We start from the raw sequence: 11,469 nt of genomic DNA, 5'->3' as shown, positions 1-11,469 counted from the left end.
CGAGGCATCACGGAGCATTTGAGGTGATGTATTGAAGGTACCAGCGGTGTGCTATATGCAGTACTGCTCTATGCTGCCAGCACTTGGTGCCTTCCAGTCCATTTACAAACCACGAGCCATTGGCCAGGGGCCTGTTTTTCCTCTAAATCATGTTGTAAATGAGCAGAACCTGCTTACTCCGTTTCAGCGACTGACCAGCTTTCATATGAGTGTTTGGGGCAAGAATGATGCTCTGTCCCAAAGCTGGGCTCTTCAGGGACAGTACCCTAGCAGCCCAGGCAGACTTGAGAGGAGGCTGGTGGCAGTTCCCAGGGGGGCTGTGCAATGGGGTAGCATTTAGGAAGCAAAATCTGCCTTTTAGCCTAAGGGCATGGACCAAAACAGGCAATGGTCCATTGCATGTGTTCAAACAGGTAATGAAGACGTGACCTTTGTCTTCACTGCAATCCTCACTGGCCCTGCTCCTGCCCCAGCTGCCATGCATGTGCAACCATGGTCGGGATTAACCCACGAATGGTGGGAGCTCTGCAGGACTGACATGGCTTACGGAAACTGAGGCCCCCATCCTGAAAAGACACAGATGTCTCATTTTATGCACTGTGAATAGCAGATAATTCAAACAGCTTACTCAGTGTGTAACACTGCACACGGGAGTCCTGTGGCATCAGGGCCAGCAGGAAGAACCAGGGTGAAAACCCACAGCGGGGATGATTTGATTTGCTTTGACTGAAGAATGTGACACCACAGGCTGCGAGGGGCAGCATGGCCGGAGGGGGGACAAGGGGCTCAATGACTTTGGTGTGATGGTGATGGCCCCAGCACTGTCTTGAGCAGCTCCAAACACACTTTCCCACCCCATGTCGCAAAGCAACACCAAAATGCCACATTTCTGAGAGGGGGCAATGCCCCTGCCCCAACCTCAGGATCACAAGTATCCAAATGGGAAACATCCACCTTGGTGAGGTGGGGGAAAGGACAGGGTTTGGTTTGAATCACTGCTTGGAAATGACATTTCTCACTTTCAGATTCGCAGCTGAAACCAACAATCTTCCCACAGAAAAAAAAAAAAAAGAGAATTCAGCTGAAACCACATTTTCCAAAGGGGAATTTTTTTAAATGAAGAAAAAATTCCCAAACCCCAACCCAGCCAAGTTCAACTAGCGCAGTGCGTGGGAATGGGCAGAGAAATGTTGTTACTAAGCTACCTTTCCGCGGCTAATGAGGTGAGCTGGGGACACTGCGGCACGCCTGGCTGGCAAAAGAGTATTTTTAAACCTTTTTTTTCTCCTTTGCAACTCAGTTGAAGAAACAATTTTGTGACTTTTGGAAACCACAAGGGGTGAAGCCTTTGATTTTAAACAGATTTCTGTGCTGCAGATTGAATGGGACTTGAGAAATCAGACTCAGCTTTCCCCTGAGCTCCCAGCATCAGAACCCTTTCTGCAGCGCTCCTGGCCCTCCCTGCCTGCACAACCTGGAAGGTGCAAATTCCAGCTTCAAAGCATCTGAACTTCACAGTAGCTCTCCCCCCCCCCCATTTTTGCCTCCATATTTTACCTGCTTGTCCCAGCCCCAACTCTTCCCCTCTGTCTGCCGGCAGCTCCTCTCTGGCAGTACCCAAGTACCCACCTCAGGAGCTGTGCTAGCTAACCTGCTCCTCTCCCTAGCTGGTAACTCAGGTCTCACGTGTCCACTCATGCCATGTCGATGCGTTCAATCCACTTTGTGCCTGGAGGGCACGAGGCAAACACCCCCAGGGCTTGCTCAGCTCCAGGCCTGGTGCTCAGGGATGGTGCCCTCCCAGTAAAGGCAGAGGAGATGGCTTGGGGTGCTCTGAGATAGGGAAGGTGTGAACCTGCAGTCAGCCTCTTGCTTTTTAACCTTTCTCTCAGGTTTTTGCCTCCAAGCTGCTGGTCCCAAATCTCCTGCGCAGGCTGAGACCTGCCCCACTGTCAGGAGACGGGAAGCACGGACCAGGGACAGACTCCCCCAAGTAGGGTAGCTGGAAACATGAATTCCCCCTCATGGTGGGTGTTGCAGTGATGGGTTACACTGAGAAAGCAACCTGCTCTCACAGGAGTCCTTGCTGTTGACTATCCTGACTGTAATGGGAATTTACTCCAAGCACTTGCTGCTGTTAAAGACTCTAGAAATTCCCACTGCTTTGGCATCAAACAAGACCTTGTAACAGTGTTAGCAGCAAAAGCAGAACACTGGCCAGGAGAAGAGGACATAATCCCTGCCTTATGCTCCTGGACATGATCAGCCTGGAAAAGCACGGCTCAAGGTTCGTTTAATTTAAGGTCTGGTGGGATCAAAGCTGCTTCCCCCTCCCTCTTTGCCCTTCTCAAGAGCCCTGCAGACAGCTCAACCCCTCCTTTGAGCCCGGTGCAGGGAGACCCGTGGATTTTCCTTGGTGAGTAGGCAGGGTGCTTTGACCCAGGTGGGCACAATCCTGCCTTGGCCCAGGAGGCAGATTTAAGCAGCTCCAAGGAGGCTGTGGGGTTTTTCTGCTCCTGTGCTGAGTAGGAGCTGGAGGATGTTTTGAAGAGTGTGTTTCAAGCCACCCTTTGCAGCTGTGTGAGGTGGGGCTGGGCTGTGGTGTGGGGATGCCCCGGGTTTCTGGAGCTGTTGGGGTGATGTGAAGGAAGAAGCAGCCACTTCAGAGCTTGTTCTTTGTGAAGGGAGATTGAGATTCAAGGCATTTTTTAGGCTACCCAGAGCTGGGCTCCGGGGTGTCCTGGAGCCGCGTGCTGCAGGAGCTGTAGGTGTGCTTTGCTGTCCTCTGTGGCTGGAAGTGCATCCATCACTGCAGCTCTGGGGCTTCCTCCCTGGCTGCCTTCCCTCCAGGAGAACATGAGCTGCTGCTCCCATGCAAGCAGGGCTTGCTGCCTGCTGGAGAGCATCCCTGCCTGCTGGGGGTGTCATTGGCTGTGCTGCTCCCCAGCTTCTTCCCTGGCTCTGCATATGGAGAACCTGTTGTCAGGTAAGATTAAAAGGTTCATAAATGGAATTGAAAGCTCTGGACTAGGCAGAGGAAAGGTGACATAAACTGCTCTATGCAGTGTGCTTGGAGTGGGATTTGCAATGCAGCAATGTGGGAGAGTGCTGACTGCTGGTCTGGATTCATTCATTAGTTGTCAGCTCCTGGTGGGTACTTGTTCCTCCCCCTCATGCAGTCCTGACTCTCAGTTCAAATGCACACAGTTGCCTTGAGATTGATTATTAGCAGCAGCAGTAAATCACAATCACAGCAGCCAGGGGTGAGTTTTGGATGCCAGTCAAATTGCAGCTCCTCAGAGTATTTATCCCTTGTGACGTCAGGGAACCTGCACACTGAACAATTAGAGCAGGGTGGCTCTGTGAAGTTGCATTTGATTAAGAGAGTAACTCTGGATGTACAAAGCTATTGCTTTGGGGCTGATGTGCATGGCTAATAAGCAGCTTGCTTTGTAAGGAAGAGACTGGAGACTTAAGTATAAGGCACCTTCACCACATTGCTCACCTAGCAGCATACTGCACAAGGCATGTGGCATTGCACCAAGCTCCTACCTTCTCTTATCTGCTGGGGCTTTGCTATTGTCAAGGCAGAAATGGAGAGAAAAAGGTGGCTTTTGCTATATTGGAAGCTTGGCATTCATGTCATATCTAGTTTCCCAATACCAAAGAAGCTATGAGGCTACTTTAAAAGACCTTTAAGATAGATATTGTGCAGTGTTCAAGGCCAGGGCCTTGGATGACATGGCCTCATGTGAGGTGTCCATGCCCATGGCAGGGGATTGGAACTGGATGAACTTAATGACCTTTCCAATCCAAACCATTCTGTGATTCTATGATGTACCTGGCCCAGGGAGGTGAATGTCTCTGCTGTCCTGGGGACCGCAGCCGTGGCCATAGCTCCTTTGCTGATACTGTAGCGTCCAGTTAACATTGTCAGTACCAAGGGCTACCTTTTTGCAAGAGGTGTTTACAGTGTTTTAGTACTTGGGCCCGTTAAGATGAATGAGAGTTAGGCATCCAAAACATGTAAGGGAGCGTTAAAACAGCATGCATTCATACAGTCGTGTAAAGCCAATCCCTTGGGGGTGCTTGGTGGTGTTTTGAGGAGAGTCTGAGTAGCCCTGGAGTAGTCAGCATTGCTGATGTGAGTGCAAGGAGGGAGCTGGGTTGGATTTTAACTCAAGGTGAGCGCACACCAATGTCTTTCTCAGGGAAGATTATGCGCTATAAGCACACGTTCACTCCAGACAATTTATTAATGTACTTGTGTGTCACTGCACACAGATGGGTTTTTTCCTTTAATCCCAAACCAAGGCTCTGCAAGGTTCAGATGAGCATAATCAGGTTAAAAAGCAAATGATGCACAACCCTGGTGGGCCCCAATGCTTTCTTATTCTCAGCTCTAGTCTTCTGCAAGAGCTGCTGCTCTGTAAAGCCGCTCTCTTGATTTCTTGTTCTGAGGAGGAAAGCTTGAGGGTCCCCAAGAGCCTGGCTCCCTGCTCCCAGGGCAGCCCTCCCATGGGAACGGAGGGGCTGGGGCTAAATATGAACTGGGGAGGTAAAAAGGGGAAGTGGGGAGGAGGAGTAAGAGGATCTGTTTGTTTTCCTTCTGATCTCTGAGCCCTGTTATGTTTTACTGCTTTGCAAACGGGAGGTCTGGAAAGCTTCCTTTCCTCCTGCGCCAGTGCAAGGTCAGCTGGGTGCGTAATTCCTGCACTTGAAGGAAAAAATACTGAATATGACCAGATTTACGGTAATGCCAGAAGAGTGGCATGAAACTGGAACTCTATTTACCCTCTCCAGGCCAGATTTTACTGTAAATGCCTAAATAATCTACTTATATAAGCGATTCCTGCAAACTTGCACAGTGCCCGGATGCACTTGCACCTTGCTGCTGAGAACTGATATCTGATGAGTAACCTGTGGCAGAAGAGCAACTTTACTGCAGAAAACCCCTACACAAGGTGACGCAGGTATGTGCTTTTCATGCAACACATCTCGAGGAAGGTGAGGCACCTCCAGAACACTTGCTCTTTACGTGTGTGTAAGCATGTGGTTGCTGTTCTCTATAGCTTGGCGATGCTTCAAAGGAAACTCTTCCGTTTTGGGGTGTGTGGTGTTTGAGTAGCTGTGTTGGAGAACAAAGGGACAGTTTCAAGGAATATAATTGAGACTTCTTGCTGTGTAGAGAAGCACAGGACGAAGCACGGCTTTAAGGAAGTAGGCTAACTTTAAACAGATTATTCAAGTTTACTCAGTTCTTCAAGTTCGTCAGAAGATGCCCAACTTCTTGCTGAGGTTTCAGCCCTGAATCGAGGTCTTCTCAGGATGAGTCATAAGCAAATGCAAAGAGCTGTGAGTAATAGCTGGAAGCAAATGTGAGTTTGGAAATGGGCTTTGCCTTTTCTTTTAAAGTTTTGGTTTATGGGAAAAGGCATCGGTTTCATTTTCCTGCTCTGGCTTTCAGTACCACACGTGGGTGAAAGGGCAGCCGTGAGTCGCTGCTTCTGCGTGTGCTGCCTGTGTGTGTGGGTTTCTGACACCCTCAGGAGACTATGCCCATTGCTCACTTTTTGTCTCGGTTTTCAGCTTCTGGACCGATTTTAGGACTTGGGCAAACAACACCAATCTAATCCAGCATAGGGATGTGTTGCTCTTAAATTCTCCGTTATCAGTCTTATGCAGAAAAAAACCCCAAGCCCTCAGGGACTGCGTCCTGTTGTCCTCCATCCCCATGTGCCACCTGTGTGTGCTGTCTTCCTCTCTGCCTCTGGGTTCCTGTTAACCCAGGACTTCTTCATGGCTTGAGAAACGAAGTTCAGCTTCAGGAATAGCCCAGTCCCCTGGTCCTGTCCTTCAAATCATCTCAATGTCCTCACAGCAAACTGATGGGTGGCACTTCCCAGCACTGTGACCCCTGATCTGCCTGTCCTGGAGACTGGTTTCCTCTCCAGAGCTGGCTGAGATACACGGTGGCAGTGCAGGACTTGAGTGGAATCAAAGCTGCATTTTAATTGTAAACGTTTGTCCAGAAATTAATGTTTCTGAACTAATGTTTCTCTCCAACCAATGTGTTCAGAAACAAATGACTCTCGCTAATTGATTTTCCCCATATAATGGGGGATGTGTCCCTGCCCATGGCAGGGGGGTGGAACTAGATGATCTTAAGGTCCTTTCCAACCCTTACTATTCTATGATTCTATGTACATGGAGAAAATCAACCCTGTGTAATTGAAAAGGCCCTTCTTTCAGTAGGTACCTGCATAACTGCTCAGCGGCTGCGTGTGCTTGTCCTCTGGCAGTTAGCACCTGCCTGTCCAGAGGGGGTTAATTCTTGGTAATTTTTGTTTCCTGAGCTGGATTAAGTGTTAAAAATCACCATAAACAGGCTTCCAAGTCTACTGAGTTTGCTTATAGCCCCAGGTAAGTGTACCCGGAGGAGGAATGTTACTGATGGCTTCCTCCCTTGGTTGGAACGGTGTATTTAATGTCCTCACACCTCTGAGATCAGCAATTCCACCATTTGTCCCAATATGTAGAACAGTTTTGAGCAGCGTGGAAGGGCCTTTTGGCAGCTGACTGATGGCTCTTCCACAGTGAAAGTGCTTTGCTCCAAAGCCCTCATCTCTGCTATGCCAAACCAATGGCCTCAAAACCCCAGAAACTGAGTAGAGACCTGATCGTCTGAGTGGGAGCAGAGTATAAAAATAAGTGTAAAATAAGTTGTAAAACTGAAAAGCTGTGATTCATTGCTTCTCGTACAAGGCAGGTGAGATCTTGCCCTGGTGCAAACCAGCTCCCAAAGGTGACAACAGATTTCAGTTGCCTTAGGAGGGTAAAAGCAAGTCCTGCATGTCACTGGTGCATAGATCAGTGCGTAAAAGGAGACCTGCAGGGTCAGTGTCCCACTCATCTCTCACCTCCCTTTGCTGTTTTGGGTGCCTTAGCCCAGCAGTGCATGGAGCTCTCCTGCCAGCAGAGAGGGGGTTCCTCCGGGAAGTGTAGGAAATGGTCAAAATGCAATGGCTGTGTTTCATTTGGCAGCCTATGGGTGCTGAGGGGAAGTCAGGAAAGCCCAGCAGGGGAGGGAGCTGAATCAAAAGGAGCAAATGGGCTTTGAACATCTGCCAGCAAGAGAGGGAGCTAAGCGAATGGCTTGGCCTTTCCAAAGGGGCTTGTGGCAAAAGAGGCCCTATCAGAAGGGCATGTGAGCAGTGCAATTCGGAATGCAGGGTTTGCATGGGGTGAAGTCAGCTGTTCACATGAGCTGGTCTTAACACCTCATGTGATGGAAAAGGTTAAAATGTGTTTGGGGCTCTTTGTGAAAGGTGCTGTGAAACCCAGGAATTAAGAGCTTGCTGACAGCACAGTGACATGGGATGGAGCATTGGATGACACAGTTATATTTACTGGCTGCTTGAGGGTCAGATTCTACCCATATGAGATTTGTAAGTGGCCACAAGATCACTGCTCTCAGCTTGCACCAGGAGTGGCTACACAAATGTAGGGTTTGGCACCTTTGAAAGGTGGGGATTACTTGGAGCAACTTCCCAGCCATTTATTCATCACTGGAGTCTGAACCTTGGAAATCCTGAAATCCAGGAGCATGGAGGAAAGAGAGACCACAGCCTGGGGCATCTCAGGGTGAGCGTCCCAGCTACCTGGTGGTCACAAGCAGGGAGAGCTCACAAGCTGGGCTGCACATTGTCCTGACAGCTGCTCAGTATCCCAGTCTACACATGGAATAGACATACCTATTGCCAGTGTATGGCAATGGCTCACCGTGTCCTTGATGGTACTAGTCACCTTTGCTTCCTACAACCTTCTCACTGCACACCTTCAGTAGCAGCCCATGATGGATCCCAGCAGTTATTTAGCATTTTACAGCAGTTTCCTTGTGTTGCTTTGACATCTTTTACTATCAGCCTGAACAGGCAAAAGTAATCAAGGTTTGTTCAAAAGTAATTCTGCATGATGGCTTCTCTTGAGGAGCAGATAATCTGTTTTTATTTATTTATTTGTTAATAAAACTGCATAACAAAGGATTTAATCATTCCAGTGATACTGAATGTAATGTACTTGCCATAATTAATGCCACTACTAATGGCTGATTGGAATTTTTTCCTTAATTGTATCATTAAGATACATTTCATGCATTAATTTTTTTTTGTAAAATGACAGCTAAGCTCTCCTGCCTCACATCTCCCACTTCCTGATTCTATTACTTCACATGGGAGGCCTTTCACAGCTTTTCCTTTCCAGGGGAAATTGAGTGGGTTTTGGTTAGATATGCCAATACATTCCAGGTTAGCAAAGCTTTTCTGTGCTCTTTGTCGATGTTAGTGGTGAACAGATGCACTGAACTTTCCCCTTCTTGCTGGCCTGGAGTTCATGCAAAATAGAGGTGCGGGAAGTGTCAAGACCAATCTGCAGGTGTTATTGCATGCCCTGCTGCACGAGTGGGAGGTTAAGGTTGGGTAAACCTTGCCATGTCTGGCCCAAAGACAGGACTCCTGGGATCAGGGACTCCAGACTCAGAGGGGGTGATGTGTTGATCCAAGGATTCAGCGGCAAAAGCTCCCAGATGTTGATCACATAAACTCCAGCTGCTGGAGAAGAGTTGGAAGCTCCCAGCAGGTCCATGCCCTGCTACAGGGAACAGACAGAGCTCAGCTGTGAGAAACAGGATAGGACCTTCTGTGTGTCTCAGGGCTTCCCTCCTGGACGTGTGCAAGGTTTCCTGCTTGCTCTTTGAAATTAAGTCAGCTTGTGTTTGCAAGGCTACAGCCAATCACCCACAGCAAGCCCAGCCTTCTGGCAAGGCATCTAGGAGGTGTATGAATCGGTGTGGTCCATTGTGGTCCAAAATAGGACCTAGAGCCCTTGGCAATGGTGATGTGTGTGGATTTGTTTTGGATGAGTAAATACAGTTTTCACTGGATGAGAATTTGTAGTTATGTTTGTAATTCCCAGCTGCTCAGAGGGATGGGAGTGGTGTGGACTCTGGTTTGTGCCTTTTCTGACTGCAACTCCCTCCCAAATCTGGATTCATTGTTACATGACTACACAAAGGCAAAATTCAGAGGAGGGTGCTTAGGAAAAAGGGGAATCTCTGGCTGGAATAATGACTACAGAAAACATTAAGATGCCTTGAGGGGCAGATAGTTTTTGCTTGTCTTTAGCATCACCGCTGGATTTTGAACTGAGAACAGTCAAAACTGCCTCAAAGCCAACCAGATTGCTACTGCTGTTTGCCTTGCAAAGCCAGAAGCCCAGTGTTGTACATGCTAACGAATGAAAAGCAGGTAATGCAAGTGGATTTGTGCAGCCAACAGAGTGGGAACTTCCATGCCAGGCTATACACAGCAACTAGCAAATACTTTGAAAACCTTTCAAGATTTTACTGCAACATTGACCGTGGGAAGCATTTGGGAGCAGGCTTTTGTTCTCAGTACTATAACCATGCTGCTGACTCAACGAGTCCTTGACCTCAATTAGTTGCATTTGTCATTTGGAGTCCAGTGGGGATGAAGTCAATTGCCTCTCTCTTTCTCTTCTTTTTTTCCCATCCTTTCTTGCTCGATGTATGACAGAGCTGAAACTTGGCTAAGGCATAAATTCCATCCAGCACTTGACAGGTTTTGCCCTAACTGTGTCCCGGGGGATCCACAGAAGAAGCAGAGGAACCCTTTGGACTCTGTAAAGCTACTGCCAACAGAGGGGAGTCCTACATTAGAAATGTCCTGCTAGATAGGCTGCACATCTGCTTTGCTACTGACCTGCTCAAAGCCCTGAGCAAGAAACTTCATGGTTTCTTCTTATATGGTCTCTTCTTTTGAAAGTGATGGAAGACATTCACTTACAACATCCTAGTCACATGAAGCTCATTAGGGATAGCTTGCTTACCATCTATAACAGGTGTTGTCAACCCTGAATGGTTTCAAGCCACTGGAACACTAGTACACCATGACCTGCTGGAACAGGGTCTATGTTGTACTGTCAAGCTCTGGAAGTCAATAACCTTCATGTTGTCTCACAGGTAAAATAACTGCCAGGGTTTGTACATCAAAACAGAGGGCTTTAGGGGCTGCTTGTTGGAAATACAATGCAGAAGGATGTCAATTCTCATGTTACACAAACTGCAGAGGCAGAGTTTTGACTTCTGATCAAACACAAAGCAGTCAGGTATTGTTCTGAGATGTATTTTTTTGTTACACTGGGTGTTGGGTAACACTTCAAAGAACTTTACCCTTTTGGTTATTGATACTTTCAGTTAGCCAGCAAAAAGTTCTCTTTGGGTTAGAGACCACTGACTACTCTTCAATTTTCTGATGCTTTTTTTTGAGTTACTGATGTTAATGGTTATTGCTGGTTTTATCTTTAACCTTTGTGGTCAGGAGTGGGGATGCTGGCTCTGAGCTGCCTGTGCTGTGACAGTGAAGACGGCAGTGGATAAAAGGAGTTGGAAAACCCACTGAGCTCCTCCTCCTTGCAGCCCTTTGTAAAACTGGGCTAAGTCTGAGACAATGCATTTTTGGCTCTATATAGGAATGAGACATCATGAAAAAACAGATTTATGCCAGAAAAACAGAATACAAAATGAAATAGAACTTGCTTCTGCCATCAGAAAAGTTGCACTTGGTTTCAGCTCCTTCCTACATTGGGCAAATGGCAGTCTGAGACATTACAGAAACATTAGATACCAGAAAGAGCTAAATAAGAGGTGTGAGGAGCACTGATTTCCACTGTATAAAGTAGTGCGATACCACTCACATCTTTCTCCTAGCAAGCTGAATTTCCAGTTCAATTTTGCTCATAGACGGTGTCAAGAGAGCTTTGTCAAATGCTTTTCCCCCAAGTCCCTTCTTGCTGTCATTGTTAGTAACAAATTTTTGTGTTTTATTTCAGGATTTTCAACAAATTTTGGAACCAAACTGAGCACCATTAATTGTTGTTCTCTGCATAAACCAACAACATAATTTATCAATGTGGCAACAACAGTAATGTTTGTATTTCCCAGTTTTGAAATACTTGGATTGGAAATGACAACATTAAAATTGAAAATAATGGTAATTATCTCTCTGCAAACGTGTTTTGTTGCTACAGTCGATATCATCTTTGAAACCAGCCATGAACAGAAGTCACCATAAGCAACAATAAACTAAAAATTCATTTTCCTAGAGATTGTTGCACTGCATCTGTTGTGTGGGAAATAACTCTGATTTTTGTGGTTTTGTTTGGAATTTAAGAATGGTTTGTGGATGGGAAATTTCAAACCAATACCATCAGGAAAAATCAACTGCTTCTATTTAGCTAAATCTGAAATGTTATATGATAATATGAGTGGTTGTTTTTAATGCAGTGTGTATGCATATATATGTATGTGCACCTTGAGATCAATATTAATGTGGAAACAAGACACTTTCGGTACCAAAATGAGAAGGAAACATCAACATAATTCTTCACACT

At 46.9% G+C, this 11,469-nt stretch overlaps 1 long non-coding RNA gene across 1 annotated transcript; it reads left to right on the top strand.

Moving 5' to 3' along the window:
* The first annotated feature begins 2,608 nt into the window (after positions 1-2,608).
* LOC133262307 (uncharacterized) lies at positions 2,609-11,182 on the top strand. The gene is made up of 2 exons (XR_009741273.1): positions 2,609-2,986; positions 10,909-11,182. It is a non-coding gene; the product is annotated as an uncharacterized LOC133262307 (long non-coding RNA).
* The last annotated feature ends 287 nt before the right edge of the window (positions 11,183-11,469 follow it).

This window comes from Pezoporus flaviventris, unplaced genomic scaffold (genome assembly GCF_033815535.1).
Source record: "Pezoporus flaviventris isolate CSIRO_AGI_PZ_B2104156 unplaced genomic scaffold, CSIRO_AGI_Pfla_v1 ptg000213l, whole genome shotgun sequence".
Lineage (NCBI taxonomy): Eukaryota > Metazoa > Chordata > Aves > Psittaciformes > Psittacidae > Pezoporus > Pezoporus flaviventris.
This window is presented reverse-complemented; position numbering and strand designations above follow the sequence as displayed.